General features: G+C 46.4%; 1 protein-coding gene across 2 annotated transcripts in view; it reads left to right on the top strand.

Moving 5' to 3' along the window:
* Positions 1-18,084, top strand: part of LMTK3 (lemur tyrosine kinase 3) — a 196,895-nt gene that overhangs the window by 83,913 nt on the left and 94,898 nt on the right. The window lies entirely within an intron of this gene.

The raw sequence follows: 18,084 nt of genomic DNA, 5'->3' as shown, positions 1-18,084 counted from the left end.
ACCGCTCCGCTCTATTCCACTCCACTCTACACCACTACACTGTACACCACTCCACCGTACACTATTCCACTGTATGGCTCTCCACTTTGTTACCACAGTGAACAGCACTCCAGTTTACAACACTCACTCCACCCCAATCCAGGCTATTGTATTGTATGCCACTCCACTGTATGCCACTAGACTCTAATCTATTCATCTGTACGCCACTCCACTTTACACCACTCCAGTGTATTCCATTAAACCATAGGCTACCTGTAAATATTTATGTCGTTGATATATTGACTACTATATTAAGGTTTCATGATATTTCATAATCGATCTTCCATACTACAACTGAAACAAATAACCCATAGATAAAGGCATGGTATATTTATTTTTATATTGTGTTTGTTTAATTGTTACACGTCTGTCAGTGATGAATCTACAGCAGTGCTTAATTTGTAAAAAAAAAATATAAGTGTCAGGGCCCTTGTCAGGAGGCCACTACAGCTTGATCTACCCATTTTTCCTGCGAGTGCTGCCAGTGGCAGTATCAACACAACTACTAACCAGCGCACTCCTACAAGTGTGATGATTCAGACTATTTCAGGCCACTCAAAGCAATAAGAATAGCTTGGGCGTTCAGGTATTAGTCATTTTTTATGTAGATTAAATTAATAAACAACTGTGGGAAATTAGACAAAATTAGCCAAACAGCGGGATCTGGCAGATTAATGGTAATTGTGAGTAGTCAGTGACTTGCAGGCAATGGTGCCCTGAGTCTAAGGGTCACCAGAAATCTGAAACTCATTTAGATCGTAGAGCTCTGGGAATTTCCGAAACTAGTAGTAACCAGGCAGTACAGTTTTGCCAATGCTTAGGCACAAGTGACACTCTTGAATAGTTATGTAAACCAGAGCATCCAGGCTGAGGAGCCACAAGTTTTAACTTAGCAGTTTGTTCGTGGTGGCTCTTCCCCACTGACTCTCGTAATTAGTGTGCCCCACCTGGCGCTGACTGGACCCATGTATCCGTAAGGCTGTTTCAGTTTTTAATCTGCTTGAACACTCTGGACCTGATTACAATGTCAGTCGGAGTTGCCTCCGACTGACTTTGCTGCAGATTGGGAACCGATCGACCTCAGGTTGGCGATACCGACCACATTATTTGGATGCAACTGCACATGGTGTGATCACAAACTCCTATTTCTCAATAGGAGCTTGTGCGGCAGGTGGACCCGACCGCAGCACAAGCTCCCATTGTGAAATGGGAGTTTGTGAACATACCTATATCGTGTGACATGCACCTCAAGGTGCCTGCCACAAAGTGCAGGGATGGGGGCACAATAGGTGCCCCCAAGGCCCAAATGCTGAGGGCCAGAGGAAAAGGGGGCCCTGCTAGAGACCCCCAGTGTCACTTTCCAACAGCCTTTCCATGTCAGAGAGGCTGACATATAAAGGTTGTCAGAAACCAACATAATAATCATGACGGCGGAAACGCCGTCCTTAAGGGAATATGAGGCCTTTCCGACTGACCAACGGGCTTCAGGAGCCTGTCAGATTGTGTCCGTCGGTCCCTCTATCCTAATGCGTTGGTCGGACCGCAACAGTAGATGCGGTTCAGACCGCAACCAACAAGCCGTCGGTTGTACTCCGAACCGCATCGTAATGAGGCCCTAAGAGTTCTTCCCATGTTTCCATACAGAGTGTTGACTTGCAATATTGACATTCCTCCATTGATGCAACAACATTATTTTCCTTACCTTACGCAGGGTTTGGTCTTCTGAGGACAATCTGGCCAGTCTTTCAATTTACACTCTATCTTCTCTCACAAAGACAGAATTAGATTAACAGATGAAGCCTGGGTAACCTACACTAATGGAAAGTAATGTGTTCAGACAAGGAAACTAACATTCATAGAGGACAGACATGCACTAAGCCAAAGAGGGAGTCATGCAGTGAGACAGTGAAATTGACATACACCGTGAGAGGGATACTGATGTATGCTGACACAGGGAGGTAACCTACAAAAACAGACGTAAAAATACTTGCATCAAAGACTTACATACAATGAGACAAGGAGGCTAAGTGTGAAGTAAGAATAAAGGACAACCTACATAGCACTCGCACACACTGAAACAGGGAATCTGACAATTAAATGACAAGATATCTAAATGTGCATACATCATTAGGAGGGGAGATACTTAAATACAGATTTACAGTGTATTGCATTTGCAAATGCAATAGGTTTCGCCTATGTGATTAATTATAATTTTTGTTAGTTGTAAGGTTTAGTTTGGTGAGCAGTTGTGCAATATAAGTGAAAGAAACTCCGTAAAGGTGTTATGCTTTTTTTCTTTTAGAAAGGCAATATATTGTGCAGCAACTGTTTGTAATATAAAGCGCTCCAATACCTTCGTTTGATGTTTGCGCTAAATAAAACTGGCACTAAAATAAAATTGTGAAAAACAGGTTTAATTGAGGAGACGATTAGTTACATGTGTTCTTGAATGAAGTAACCGATGGTAATATAAAGCGTTCTTGTACCTTCGGGTGATGTTGGCGCTATATAAAACAGAGCCCCAAATAAAATTGTGAAAAGCTGGTTTGAATTCGGAGGCAATTTGGGGGGTGTAGGAGATCTATGCAACTATTGATGATAGCATTCCATTAAATTGTGTAAATTAAACCACTACAATTCATGCAATAACAATAGCTATAGATGTTGTATTGTAGAATATTAATCATATACATATATATATATATATATACAGAGTACTACACATTCAAAAAATGTATCTTGTCCCTTAAATAATTGGATGCTCTTGTTATCAAGCTTGCATATTGGTGCTTAGTTTATAAACCTCTCAAACATGCAAGGCTGAGAGGCATTCAAACCAGTGAATTAAATGTTGCGCACAGATCTCTAAATCAGGCGCTCAACCCACTGAGCTAGTTGGGTGTCTTTGTTTAAGTTTTAAATGTAGCCATTACAAAGATTATCTGGAAAAAAAACATGCGAGGTGTTGGGCATGCAGAAATGAAGAGAAGAGGCAGAGGACTTGCTTGAAGGTCTTTTAATGTAGCTGGTTATCAAGAGACCTCATCCTTCAGCAAACAGATACAACTAAAGCTTAGTTCAAGGAGCAACATTCTAAGCAAACTACATTCTAAGAAAGAACACAATAGGAATGTATGACATAGACATATGACATAAGCTTAATCTAGAACACTACATCACCTCCCTCTTTTCATCTACTAAATAAAAAAAATTAAAAGAAACAGAAGAAGAGAGAGAAACATAGGATCAACATCTAACACTTAATCTTGAAGACGAAGAGGAACCTTCCTCAATCTGACCGGCCTCGTTACATCAGAAAGTGAGGGAGCTGCCAGAAAGTCAGAGGAATTCTCTTCTGTGCACTTTGGAGGGCATTTAGCAATTCTGTTAAGGTTCCACACTCTATGATCTTGGGTTCTGACCGCATTACCTAGAAGTTTAGTTACTTTGATTGGTTGACCAAACTTGGACTTACCAAACTTTCTTTCAGGAAGTTTTACCCTGACCCAGTCACCAACCTGAACAACCGTTCTTTTAACAGCCTTTCTTATATCTTACACATTTTTCCTCTTTATCATTTTTTCGAACTCTCGATCTTTCCAACCCATAGTTTGGTCAACAACACCACCCACTTCCAACCTTCTTGAAGTCACCCAAAGAGGCTTCACTTGCGTGCTAGGTACCCTTCCTTTGAACAATGTGAAAGGAGATACTCCAGTAGAGGAATGAGGGGTGAACCTATACTCGTATACTTTTTTATTGACGGCTTCCTCCCAGTTATAATTAGACATCAAGGCTAATTGCATGGCCTCTTTGAGAACTCTTACAAACCTCTCAACTACACCATTACATTCTGGGTGGTATAACGCTGCACGTTTATGGGTAATACCTCTTTCCCTGAAGAATTCTTCCACCACTCTGGAGACAAATTGCACTCCATTGTCTGTCAAAACAGAACTTGGCAAACCCTCACACGCAAAGAGTTCGTCAAGAAAGCTAATAACAGAAGATGAATCTACACAATTTACAATCTTAATAACTAGCCACCTTGAGAACATATCCAAGCAAACCAAAACGTATTGATCTTGGGATTTTACTTTGACTGGCCCTAGAATATCAATGGCTATATCTATCCAGGGACCTGTAATGATGCTAGGTGCTGTGCCTGCTTGCTGCTGTTCCCCAATAACTTGCTGGAGGCCTTGTGAGGTAAGTAGATGCCTTTATTAACACTTATATCGCTACTCCGAGAGAGCGCCGGGCAACACGCTCCGATCGCCGTCTCTCGCAACACGCTAATGCTCGCGCATGCGCAGTAGCGTCCAAAATGGCCGCTACGCGCTTCGCCGTCCTTATGTAGTGCGCATCGACTAGACCGCGACACTACATATCTCCCCCTTTTCATACCACCCAACATAATTACCCCGACCTTGTGGTCAGTCCATTTCATAGTCTCTAAACTTGGATGGTCTCACCACCGCTCTCCCCACCCGGGTGTGTCTTACCGGTGTGGAATGTCCTTCTCGGCCTCCTTCTGCGACCGGGCCTCCACCGGTTCCTTCCGGAGTGCCCTGGCCCTCTCTCTCTTCTTTCTCACCGTCTTCCCGGGTCGTTTCCCCCGGGGACCATCCACCTGGTGTGTCTCTTTCTCTCTCCAGCTCTTCGCTCATGTTCTCTCCGCGCTCTCTTTTGGACGTACCTGAATCCCTTGTCGGCCCTTCCGTCAGGGTTTCCCCTTCCGTGTCCTCACGGGGCCATTGTATGATTTTGTTGCACTTGGCCATGCGATCGTGAGACCACACGTTTCCGTCGCTGAGCAACGCTGCCCGGTCGTACACCTCTTCTACTCTTAGGGGTGGGGAGTACTTGCTTTCTCCCTTCCGCTTCAGGACTGCCAGCTTCACTCTGACCCACTCCCCTTTTTCCAACGCCGTCTCCTTCACCCTCTTGTTGCGGTTGTAGTGTTCCGTATAAATGCGTTGTGCCTTCTCCAGGTTGTGTTGCACCACCGCCGGAGACCATTTGCTGGTGATGGTCTTCTCCTGCCACGCAACATTGTCTCTGGTGAAGGGTTGCCTTCCTCGTAAGATCTGGAAGGGACTGTACCCCGTACCGGTGGGGGTGATGCGGTACGCCCATATCGTGCTTTGCACTTCTTTCTCCCAGTCTTTGCCCCTCGTGATGGCCGCTTGTATGGAGCCCATAAGCACCCTGTTGAACCTTTCTACTTGTCCATTGCTGGCCGGATGATATATCGAGGTGTGCCGAAGTAGTATGCCATTCCTGTTTGCAAACGTGACCCACTTGTCCGAGGTGAATTGGGGGCCATTGTCACTGATTATGGTCCTGGGTATGCCTTCCCTGAGGAACACTGCCTTGAGGAAGCGCAGTATTTCGTCCGTGTCCATGATCTCGTTAATGTGCACTTCTGGCCATTTCGAGTACTTGTCTACTAACGCACAGAGGTATTTGGGGATCCCCTGATCGTCTAGTATAGGCCCTAATATGTCCACTGCGACCTCTTCCCATGGGTTACTGGGGTTCGTGAACTTCCCTAAGGGTGGTCTCATTGGCTTCAGTATCTTGTCCGCACCTTGGCACTGCACGCAGTCTCTCACGTGCCTCTCTACTTGCATGTCCATTCCTGGCCACCAGTACGTTTGTTTAGTCCTGGCCTTTGTCTTCACGATTCCCAAGTGACCTTCATGTAGTATGGATAGCAGGGCCGGTACTATGGTCTCCGGTGGTACCACTCTGTGGCCTCTGTAGACGAACACCCCGTCATTCCCCACCGACAGCTCTTCTCTGACCTCGTAAAACTGCCGGGCTTTGGGACTTTGTCGTCTCCGTTCTGGCCACCCTCGTACAATGTACAGCTTGATGTCCTCCATATCTTCATCCGCCGCATACGCGTTTGTCCACTCCTGCCTGCTGATGGCTTTTTCCGGGTCGTCTGTCAGGGCTACCATCTCGTCTTCTTCTTCCCTGCCATTGGAGGCACTGTCCATCGCGGACGCCCTGCTGAGGTAGTCCGCTATCTTGTTTCTTGAGCCCGGGATGTACTCCACGTCGTACCGATACTCCAGGAGTTTCAGCGTCATTGTCGCAATCCGGGGTGTGGCGCTGGCATGACCATCCGATGTCAAAACCTTCACTAGGGGCTTGTGATCCGTCTTCACTTGAAATCTGGTGCCCCACAGGAACTGACGGTACTTCGCCATGGCCCATACCACCACCAGCATCTCTTTCTCGATCACACTGAACTTTTGTTCCGACGCCGTCAACGTCCTCGACGCGAAGCTGATCGTCTCCGTCCCTCCTTCTGGTCGTTCTTGCATGAGCACCGCTCCTAGCCCTTTGTCACTCGCGTCCGTCATCAATATGGACCGCCCCTGGGGATCGTACCCCTGCAGCGGGATCGCTTGGCTTATTTCCTGTTTCACCGTGTCAAACTCCTCCTGCGTCTCCTCAGTCCATACAAACGCCGTCTTGTCCCTCGTGAGTTGCCTCATACGGTGAGTTTTCGTGGCGAAGTGGTGGACGAACTTGCTATAGTACTCCGCCATCCCTAAAAATGACCGTACTTCTTCCTTGGAGGTGGGCGGAGGTGCGTCGCAGATGGCCTTCACGTTCCCTTTCTTCGGTGTTATCCCCTGCGCTCCTATCTCATGCCCCAGGTATGTGACTGATGTCATCCCGAAGTGACATTTCTCCCACTCCGCCGTCAGGCCGTTCTCCTCCAAGATCTTCAATACCGCCGACAGTTTCTTGTCATGGTCTTCCAGCTCGGTCCCCATCACTAGGATGTCATCCTGGAAGTACTGCACTCCCTCGATGTCCTTGAATAGGCGGGCCATCAGCTTCTGGAACACCGCAGCTGCCGAGGCAAGACCGAAGGGCATGCGGCAGAATTGGTAGCAGCCAAACGGCGTGATGAACGATGTCAGTTTTTTGCTTGTCGAATGCAGCACTACCTGGTGGTATGCCGATTGCAGGTCGATGGTGGAGAACCATTTCACGCCTTTCGTGCGGGCCAACATTTCCTCTTTGCGTGGTAAGGGGAATTTTTCTACCACGATGCACTTGTTTAACTCTCTGAGGTCCACACATAGACGCACCTTGCCTGACGGTTTCATGGCCACTACCAGAGGCGCCAACCACTCCGCGCTGTCGATGGGTTCGATGATTCCCCCGTCTTCCAGTCGGTGGAGTTCCTGTTGTACCGCCTCTCTCACCGCAATCGGTATGTTCCTTACCTTGTGCGCTACCGGACGGGCGTTTTCTTTGAGGACGATCTTGTGGGAGAACTTCTCTAGTTTCCCGATCTTCCCGCCAAAAACCTTCGGGTGCCCACTCCGCCATTTCTCCGCCGTCGACTCCTCTCCGTCCAGGGTCACCATCACCTGGTTGTCCCCTCCTGGATTCAGCTGTACGCCCAACTCTCCTTGGTCCATCCAGCCCAGGACTGACGGCCCCTTCTCCGCGACGTACAGTTTGCAGTGGGCACTCCGCTCTTTGAACTGGAACAACAGCTTCTTGAACCCCACCATCGGGATGGGTTCCCCTGTGTAGGTGACCGGTCGAATGTCGGGGGGTTCTAGCTGTGCGCCCCATGTGGGTCTGAATCTCTCGTTCCACACCGATCTCTGGACGATCGTGTACGGAGACCCTGAATCCGCCACGATGGTGATGCTTACTCCTCCAATGATCATGTCACACTGGGGCTTGCGTGTTCTCCTCCCATCGATGCCCAGCACCTGGTCCTCTACACACAGGACTTCATCATCTTCCTCCAGACCTTCTGCTTCTTCCCCTGCGTCTTGCGCCACAAATTTCACCGCATGCTGTCTCCCTTTCCTGCGGCATACTTTCTCGTAATGACCTACTAGGCCGCAGAACGCACACTTGGCCCTGAAGGCAGGGCACCGTTTGTCGTGCGCTGCGTGGCTCGAGCTTCCGCATCTGTAGCACCTCATCGCTTCACCCTTTTCTTGCTTCCATGCCTGTCCTGGTTTGGCCTTCCCTCTGTACTCCCCCGGCGCTGTTTTACCTCATCCGTGCTGGTCCGCATCATCCACCTTATTGACCGTGAGTCTGGGGGCTGGGTCTCTCTTTGCCGCCTCCGCGCAGCGCGCCTGGTCAGTTCCGCCCTTTTTACTATGGCGATCACGTCTTTCAGCGTCGCATCCCCACTCGCCCACAGTTTATCCTGCACCGTCTTGCTTGTCGTGTGCATCACGATCTGGTCCTTGATGAACTCTTCCTGTAACCCTCCATACTTGCAGGTTACCGCGAGTTTACGCAGTGCCGCCACGTAGTCGTCTATAGATTCCCCCGCTTCTTGCTTCCTCTGCTGGAAATTATAGCGGTCGATAGAGGTGCACACTGCCGGCCGATAGTGGTTGTCCAAGTCTTCTATGGCGTGTGAGAACACATCTGTGTCCCCTACCTGTCTGGCGACCGGTGTGAGGTTTTGAAACACCCGTATTCCTTCTGGTCCCAGGTTGTGTAAGAGTATCCTCTTCCTCCTGGCACTGGAGAACGCCTCCTCGTTCTCATCTTCCAGCGCTTCTAGGTAGTTTTTGAAGTACTCCCTCCAGTCTTCCCACTTCATTTGGGGTTCTCCCGGACGTGGAAGGAACGGGATCGGCGTCGTTAACGTTGATGGCTGTGCACTCATTTTGGCTTCCGCCTGTTTCCTTGGGCTACCTGGCGCGTCTGTCCCCGCTCCCCTTCTTCGGGTGCCTGGGACTACGTTCGAGCTGCCTGCGCCGTCGTCACCCGATTCCGCCAGGGTCTCCTCTGCCGTCCTGCGGTCCGCCTGCAATGTTCCTCCACCTCGTTGCCGGCTCCTTTACTGCCCACGTGCCACTCTCTGGCGTCTGTCTGCCACTGCTACGCTCTCCCGGTGCGTAGGCATCTGTCCTCGACCCCCTCGGTCCTCTTACCGTGTGGGGTGACGTCCCTCCTTGTGGGCACTCCTCTCTGAAGCAAGTTGGGGGCACCTTCCTCCTGTGCCACGCAGGGTTCTCACCAGCCCAGTCTCGTCGCCACTGTAATGATGCTAGGTGCTGTGCCTGCTTGCTGCTGTTCCCCAATAACTTGCTGGAGGCCTTGTGAGGTAAGTAGATGCCTTTATTAACACTTATATCGCTACTCCGAGAGAGCGCCGGGCAACACGCTCCGATCGCCGTCTCTCGCAACACGCTAATGCTCGCACATGCGCAGTAGCGTCCAAAATGGCCGCTACGCGCTTCGCCGTCCTTACGTAGTGCGCGTCGACTAGACCGCGACACTACAGGACCAGTTGCTTGTTTTCTGACAATCATGGGTTGAGTTCTGCATTTAAGAACTTTGTCACTACTAGCGCACTGAGGATAAGAGCGCACCAATCTTTCAATGTGAGTGTCCATTGCAGGCCACCAATAGATTTCCCTGAGCCTTTCTTTTGTTTTAGCGATGCCCATGTGGCTAGCGTGTGCATTTTCTACTAATTTTTGGCGTACAACCACAGGAACAATTAGTCTACTTCCCCTGAAAAGGAGACCATTGGAGAAAGACAATTCATCTTTAACGTTCCAAAAACCTCTAATCTCTTCATCACACAGACGCTTTTCACACCAACCGTCACGCACAAAGCATATGACACGTTGAAGAATGGCATCATCTCTCATTTCTGCATTCCATTCTTACTCAGTGACCAGACACACTTTCAAATCTTCTCCAGAATCTTCTCCAAGAAAAGAGTCATCATCACCACCATCAGAGACAGTGGTGCCACCAAGTCTCGACAAACAATCTGCGAGAATATTGTTAGCTCCTGGCAAATAACGAACAGCCAACTCAAAGTCTGGTAGAGCAACTACCCATCTTCTTATTCTATGCGAGACACGATCAATCCCCTTTTTTTCAAATACTTCTTTTAAGGGTTTATGATCAGAGACTACGGAGAAACCTTTACCCCACAAAAAATTCTTGAGTTTACAAACAGCCCAATATACAGCCAAGGCCTCCTTCTCAACAACCGAGTAGTTACACTCTGCCCCCCGAGTGGTCTCGAGATGAATAGAATTGTGTTGTCTACTCTTTCACCAGGTTGTAACAGCACAGCACCCAGTCCCTTAGAACTGGCATCAGTCATAATGTACGAGTCTTTCTTTGGGTCAAAGCTAGAAAGGTTTGGTGCTTTGTTCAGGCAATCTTTAATCAGGTCAAACTCATCACAGCAATACTTATCCCATGTGAATTCACTACCTTTCTTTAATAAAGACCTGATTTTTTCTGTTTTTTGAGCAAAACCAGGAACAAACTTATTATAAAATTCTGCCATCCCCAAAACTTTTGTGAGTTCGTCTCTGCTTGCAGGATAGTTCAGATTAGAAATGGCTTCTACTAAGGAAGGTTTAGGTTTGATCCCTGACCCAGAGATCAAATGCCCAAGGTACTCGATTTCTTTTACATCAAATTTGCATTTGTCTAACCTGAGAGTGTGACCTGAATCTTCTAATCTAGATAGAACTTGATTAACTCTCTCATTGTGTTCTAGCAGACTTGAACCATGAACAAGGACATCGTCCTGGTAGACCTTAACTCCACTAACATCATGTAAGATATTCTCCATTACCCTTTGAAACACTGATGCGGCTGCTATTAAGCCAAACGGCATGCTAAGAAATTTATAGGTGCCGAAAGGTGTGATAAAAGCCGTCAAGTCTTGGCACGAGGGAGGGAGTCTGACCTGATAATAGGCTGAAGATAAGTCTAACGTAGAAAAGTGTGTGGCCCCTCCTAAGGAGGACAACATTTCCGCTATATTTGGAAGAGGATAACGGTCAACGACCACTGCCTTGTTCAGTTCCCTCATATCAATGCATAACTTGGCCTCTCCGTTGGCCTTCTGAGCCATAACAACAGGAGAGACCCATTCAGTAGCTTCAACCTCTTGAATGACCCCATTGTCCAGCAATTTTTTTAATTCATCTTTCATTTTTTCTTTGACTAACAAAGGGACGTTCCTGACTTCGGCCACCATGGGAATGGAATTCCTTTTCAATTTGATAAGATGTAAGTACTTTTCAAGACACCCTAGTTTTTCATCGAAAACCTTCGGAAATTTGTTTATCCAAGTGCTGCGATCAGAGATCGACACGATGGTAGGTAGGTCTCTTAAACGCACTGAAGGAGATTCATTAGGGTCTAGAAAAACACCAAGATCACGTTGATGGGACCAACTGATCAGGGAGTCTCCCTTCATCGAGACATATATCTTCCCTGCAGTAATCCTCCCTTTAAAGACTATCGTTCCCATAAAGTATCCCAATAGATTTATGATTTGACCACCATAACCTCTTGGAGTAATATCTGGCTTAAACAACTTTACTTTGGTGGTTAGATGTTTTTCGTAAAATGTTTTGGGGACTAGAGTAATTTTCGCCCCAGAATCGAACAACATGTCAACATGGTTGTCATTAATTGAAACTTTTTCCATGGTTCCCTCCATCACCTGACAACAAATTTGAGATACAATCAGATTATCGTCATCTTGCTCATAAACGTCTACTTCTCTTACATTTTTGGGGCTTTTGTTGGATCTGCAGCACTTAGAAAAGTGACTTTTTTTTTTTACAAATAGAGCAGATGGTTTTCCACCCAGGACAGTCTTTGAAGTTAGCTACATGTCCTGCATTCCCACAACAAAAACATTTTACAGGGAAAGTCTTAGTATTCCAGTTTGAGCGTGTGACTTTGGAGGAAGCTGAAGCACTCTGTAGAGGCGATTTGGAAGGTTTATCAGAATTTTCAGATGATTCTGCTTTTATCTCTTTAACGTCAGAGTTAGAGCCCTTGTCACTGTCTGCAACTTTGCGTATGGCTTCAGAGCACGCCTTGGAATGCTCGTGCAATTTCAATGTGGTGATGACATCTTCTAGGGACGGATTGTCCTTTTGCCAAAGAGCGTCTTTTGCTTTATCTATAGACAAACCCAACATGAGTTGATCTCTGAGCCTTTCATCTAAACTACCACCAAACGAGCAAGTAGAAGCAAGCTTGCGCAAGGACGTGACATATTGCTCTACTGATTCATTATGTCTTTGAACCCTCTTTCCAAAGTGAAACCGTTCTAGTATCATGCTCATTTTGGGAAGATAATGTAAGTCCATTTTCTTAATGCAAATCTCAAATTTGTTGAGAGAGTTGTCCTCCCATCTGGTAAATCAGGGAGGTGCTCAAAAACTTCCTGTCCCTCTGAACCTAGACAATGTAGGAACAGAGCTGACTTTCTTTCCCCACTCAGGGGCATACCACAGACCCTAGCATAATTAGCAAAGACTTTTTTCCATTTTAGCCAGGGTATGAGTGGTTCACCTGGAGCGGAAAGAAAGAAAGGAGGAGAGGTGACGTTTTGCATGACAGCGACAAGCAAGAGTGAGGAGCACAGTAATTAATTTAAAATCAGTATCCCTTGAACAAAAGTGCTGGTTCTAGTGCATGAGGGAAATTATTTGCGTAAAAATAGAAGAAAGCAATAGCTTAAAAGACAAAAAGAAAGTTGCAATGAATTATGACAAATTCAAGATTACTTCTGGAGAACAAACCTAATAAGCTAAAAGTGAAGAAATCAAGCAGCGTGGGAGGTAAACTGTTGAGAAGACGTCGATCTGCAGTTTCTAACTTCTCTTGAAAAGTACATAAAGCTGTGCAGATCAGCGTGTTATAAAATGAGTAAAATACACTTGTAAAGTATAACGATCTTCTCTTAAGCGAGGCGATCGTACTGGAAATGAGCTAATTCAGCCTTGTTCTTTAGGTTCTTCCTGAAATGATCTGTAGATCAAACAAATAAAGCTGTGCAGATCAGCGATAAAATTAGTGAAACAAACAGTACCTTTCAAAGAATTTGCAGGAGATGTTCACCGTGTCAATGTCCATCCTCCCACTGCGGGAGCTTCATTTGGTAGGGAAATGCAGTGTCGCGTCAGAGGCGTTAGAAAAGCGACGCTGAAATGAGACGTGGTCAGGCAACGCGGGTTTCCAAGCAACAGCACCCAGCCTCTTCCGATGACTGTGGGCTGCTGGGCCTCAAGCAACACGGGTTGCTAGGCAACAGCGCCCGGAGTACTGGTAGGCCTCTTTTAATGACTGCGCGTCTCAACGCCGGGTCGCTGGGTCTCAACGCCGATACTTGTGTGGAGACTTCAGACACGACCCCGTAGTGTGGAGGAGAAGCAGAGAAATGCGTGTCTCGGACCACCAACGTCGGGTGAATCGTCGGAGACACGCGAAGGAAGCAGGAACAGTGAAGCGCCGTAGAATCGCAGGCCTCGAGCTCCGAACAGCGAAGGGGTGTCCGTCTTGACAGGTGAATACTAGTTGAAGGCCAAATTTTCGAGAAGGAGTGTATGAGAGGTCAGAGCTTGTTATAGTTTTATAAGGTTGAAGTTAGAGTGAATGTTGAGTTGAGGTCTCTTGTCCCTTGGGTTGATTTCCACTCGTCGCCAAAATGAGGTGTTGGGCATGCAGAAATGAAGAGAAGAGGCAGAGGACTTGCTTGAAGGTCTTTTAATATAGCTGGTGATCAAGAGACCTCATCCTTCAGCAAACAGATACAACTGAAGCTTAGTTCAAGGAGTAACATTCTAAGCAAAGTACATTCTAAGAAAGAACACAATAGGAATGTATGACATAGACATATGACATAAGCTTAATCTAGAACACTACATCATGTATCATAACCAGGGCCACAGGATTATGTGATTCTGCAACTGTGTTTATTCCCCACATAATTGCATACTTGCTGCAGTGGCCACATCATTTATCATCTTCTGCATAATTTGCTAATTTTAACAACGCCCCCACAAAAAACATATTGTAGATCTAATGAATCAAAAATGACTAATTACACAACCACATGTTTTGCCATGCACGGTCAGGTCTTTTGATGTGCAGATGCTGACTGCTGCATCTAGGTGTTAAACAACATATTAATAATGTGAAAACTTTGCCCAAACAGAGCTATCAAGTAAGAATGACAAAATGGAGAAGTACTGCTTGAAAATGTACTGCATTACACGACAGAATTAGCCTTTTGTTGTAGCATAATTTAGTCAACAATGACAGATAATTTGTTTTTCCCCCGATGCATAATTCCAGTGGCCTGATCATAACAAACAGGTGAAAGCAGTGCATCATAGTACTAGACAATAAACCTCATCTTTCAATAAAATAATGCTTTCAGAAGGACTAGGTTCCTCCTTATTGAATTAGATGGCTACATAAAACTCTTACGTAGTCATTTAGACCTAACTGGTGCGATTCCGGAGAAAAACAAATCCCATGCAAAAATTGTGTTTACACCTGGTGCACACATGGATTTGTGCTCATTTTAGACATATGAATATTAGGGAACAACACGTGAAGGTAGCAGCTGAATATAGCAAAAAAAAAAAAATGTTTGCTTCAATGTAAAGGTGATCATGAGCGAGGGATTGGCAAACCACAATAATCCTCACTGTTTAAATGCACCCAGATATATATTCTCCCACGTCACTGGAACTCCAAAGCATCCTCTTTTTGGAAATGGGAAACTGGCTCCTTGAAGCGTAAACTCTCAGAGCAATGTAAATTAAATAGGCAGAACAATTAATGATGCCAGTCAAGAGTGAAAGTCTGCTCAAACGAGTATAACACACCAGAGGGCTAGAAGGGTCAACAGGCAGAGCAAAGGCAAATCCCTGGCTCCGGGGTAACCTAATCCTGCCTGGAACTCATCCTCTCTGGAGGCTGCAGGATAATGAGAAGGATGCACGTCAGGCCCTTCAGAGGCACCAGTGGTCCAAGTGAGAAGACCCTCCTTCCCCACACATCATCAGCAGGAGAAAAAACATATCTATGATGATAACTGGTGGGTGTCAACACCAACGGCTGTTTGATGGCACTTTCACCCTTGCCTCCAATAACACTGAGAGTGATACGCTTACTCTTATGACAATACAGTTTATCAAGCCCTGAGGTGAGGGAGCACAGAATCGTGAATGGGGAGTTAACACAAACCCGTTTCCGGTCCTTCACTCTCCCCCGAGTGGCACCATCATGCTGGCTAAGACCTTCCCAAAAGTCCCATGCCCCAAACGGGGACCAGAACCAGTGTATGTTAAGGGGCATGAGGAGTAAATACAGGTGGGGGTTACCGTGCATGTATGGGTGTGGTGTACCCCCTCTAGCCGCCTCTGTGCAGGCTTCATGTTCCAGTTGTAAGCCCCCCTTTGTCAGTAAGCCATGTACACATTACTTACTTACTTCAAAGCGTGGCATTGTAGTAAGTTCAGCAAGAGAATGTCTTCCGACAAGGGCATTGAGTCTCTGGGACCGTCAGAAAGATTGATCAGCAGTCCTCAATCACATTGAGGTATAGAGGCTGATAAGAGAAGTAGTCTGGGGCAGGCCAGCAGATTGTAGTGGCCCCATTTTATAGACTAACAAAGAAAATTAAGCATGTTGTAATTGGCAAAAGCGGGCGATACAGCTTCTATACATTAAAGGCATTGGCCAAAAGAATAAAGAAAAGGGGATAGTCAAAGGGAGAGGAGACACAGAAGAGGGACAGGATAAGATACCGATCTTGTTTTACAGACTAAAAATAAAACAACTCAGTATGTGTAGTAGTAGGTGTGTTAAAAGTGAGCAATACAGCTCTGCTGCATTAGAGACATTGGCCAAAGTGCATAAGAACGAGGGACAGCGAAACTTGGCAAATCATTAAAAAAAAGTTCCACAAAAGCAGATGAAAACAGTACTTGGGCCACAGGACACTGATAAGAGAAACACACGAGGAGCAACAGGAAATAGTATGCTATAGCCAATAGAAACAGAGTAAAAGTAAAGTGGCAAGCACACGAACCAATAAGAAGTTAAGGCGGGATATATTAAATTCAATAGATTTCAAAAGCTCAAGCGCTGTGCAGGCTAAACCTAGAAATCATGCAAGTGCCCTGTTCTCAAGGCTACCAGCATGGTTTTGATCTGCCTGTCTTGGTCAAGTGTGTGACATGGTATTTCTTCTGTTTAATGGCGCAGGTTTGATTTTGTTCTGTGTCCGATTTAGATGTATGTGTGTCAATTCTGCTATTTCCTTTGTGTTCGGGATGCGTGAGATATTTTCATTTGTGCCTGGTGTTTAAGTCCATACCTAGTTTATTCTATAATTTGCATCACGGTGTGTTTTGTTTGGAGGTGTCACAGTATGTTATGTCATTGCGTTATGGGTGTTATGATATTTTCTTGGTGTTAGGAGGCAGGCATGAATTGGGTGAGAGTGTCATGTTTCAATGTGTACCAGCATACGCTGCCTTTTTAAAAACGATTGCCACTATATCGGGGTCCAATAGTAATTGGTGTCGTGATTTGTTCTGTGTCTGTTTAGTATGTATGCCTGTATATTATTCCTTCTGTGTCAGCGTATGGGTGTGATTTGGGACAGCTTGTCCTGTTTCAATCTATATAGATATATGTACTGTCTTTGTTTTGGATGTGCTGCTGTGATTTTTCTTTCAAATGACTGTTGATGTATTATTTCCTTGGTGCCTAAGTGTGAGTGTGTGATTTGAGTCAAAGTGTTCTGCAGTGCTCTATTGTAGAGAAGAATGAGTGTTGTAATTTTGATTTGTTTCAAGTTGGTATGCCTGCTGTTCAATCAATAAATCAGTCATTTATAGAGAACTATTAAATCACCCCTGAGGGTCTTGAGGCGCTGGGGCTGTTCGCTGCTGTGTAGTGGTGATTACTCAAACAGCCAGGTCTTTAGGTCTCGTCTCAATTGTTGGAGTGACGGTGCAGGGGGAGCTTGCTCAGGCTTTGGCTGCCAGGTGCGAGAAGGAGCGTCCTTCTCTAAAGGCTCGACGGATACATGGGGTGTCTGCGATGGAGAGGGAGGCTGATCAGAGGAGTCTGAACGGTTGGTGGAAGGTTAGGCATTTGTTGATGTTTGCTGGTTCTTCGTTGTGCAGAACCTTGAAGGTGTGGGTCAGCAGCTTAAACGGGCATCTCTTCTCATGATACGCGGTGTGATGTGGGTCCTTTTTGAGACGTCAAATATGAGTCTTGCTGCTGAATTCTGGATTATGTGGAGTCTCTTCGGTAGGCGTGAAGTGATTTCCACGTAAAGCATATTTCCATAGTCCAGTCTGCTGGTGATGAGGGCTTGTGTGACGTTCCTTCTGGTGTGTATCGGGAGCCACCTGAAGATCTTCCATAGCATATGAAGGGCGTGGAAGCAGGCTGAAGATACTGCGTTGACTTGCTTCCTCATGGATAGCTTGTCGTCTAGGATGATACTGAGGTTTTGGGCGTGGTCTGTTGGAAAGGGGGGTGTACTGACCTCCCCTGGCCACCATGAGTTGTTCAATGGCGAGAGGTGTTGTTCCCAAAGATGAGAATTTCAGTTTTGTCCGAGTTGAGTTTGAGACAGTTATCCTTCATCCAGGCCACCATGTTCATCATGCATCTGTAGAAGTTAGCTTTGGTGTTGGAGGGATCTTCAGGCAGAGACAGGATGCTGTTGTATTGCTTCCTTTGTGTCAATGTGTGGGTGGGTCTTTGGTGAATTGTCCTTTTTTAATCTATCCCAGTGTATGTTGTACTTGTGCGAAGCATACCGTGATTTTGCTCTTCTTCTGTTTAAAATGTTTGTCAGTATTTAAGTTCCTGTGTATCATGAAGTGGGTGTGATTTAGACTGGAGTGCCCTATACATTAGTCAGCGGAGGCTGGCACGGATCGGAGGTAGGGGAGCAGGGGGAAAGACACGGGAAGCAGATAATAAAAAAGAAAAGAAAAAGTGTAAATGCACCTTCTAGCTGCTTCCTCGCTGCTTCTCTCCTCCGTAGTCCCTCGCTCAGCCTGAACAGTCTGCATGTAGAACATGCAAAGTGCACATGACTGTTTGGCCGGCCCGACAGGGCTGGGCAAACAGTCATTGCGCACTTAGGAGGGTACTACCACTCCTCCCCTGCCCTGCTCTGTGAGCAGACAAGCCCCGCAAAGTTGCCTC

Source organism: Triturus cristatus, chromosome 7 (genome assembly GCF_964204655.1).
Source record: "Triturus cristatus chromosome 7, aTriCri1.1, whole genome shotgun sequence".
Classification (NCBI taxonomy): Eukaryota; Metazoa; Chordata; class Amphibia; order Caudata; family Salamandridae; genus Triturus; species Triturus cristatus.
This window is presented reverse-complemented; position numbering and strand designations above follow the sequence as displayed.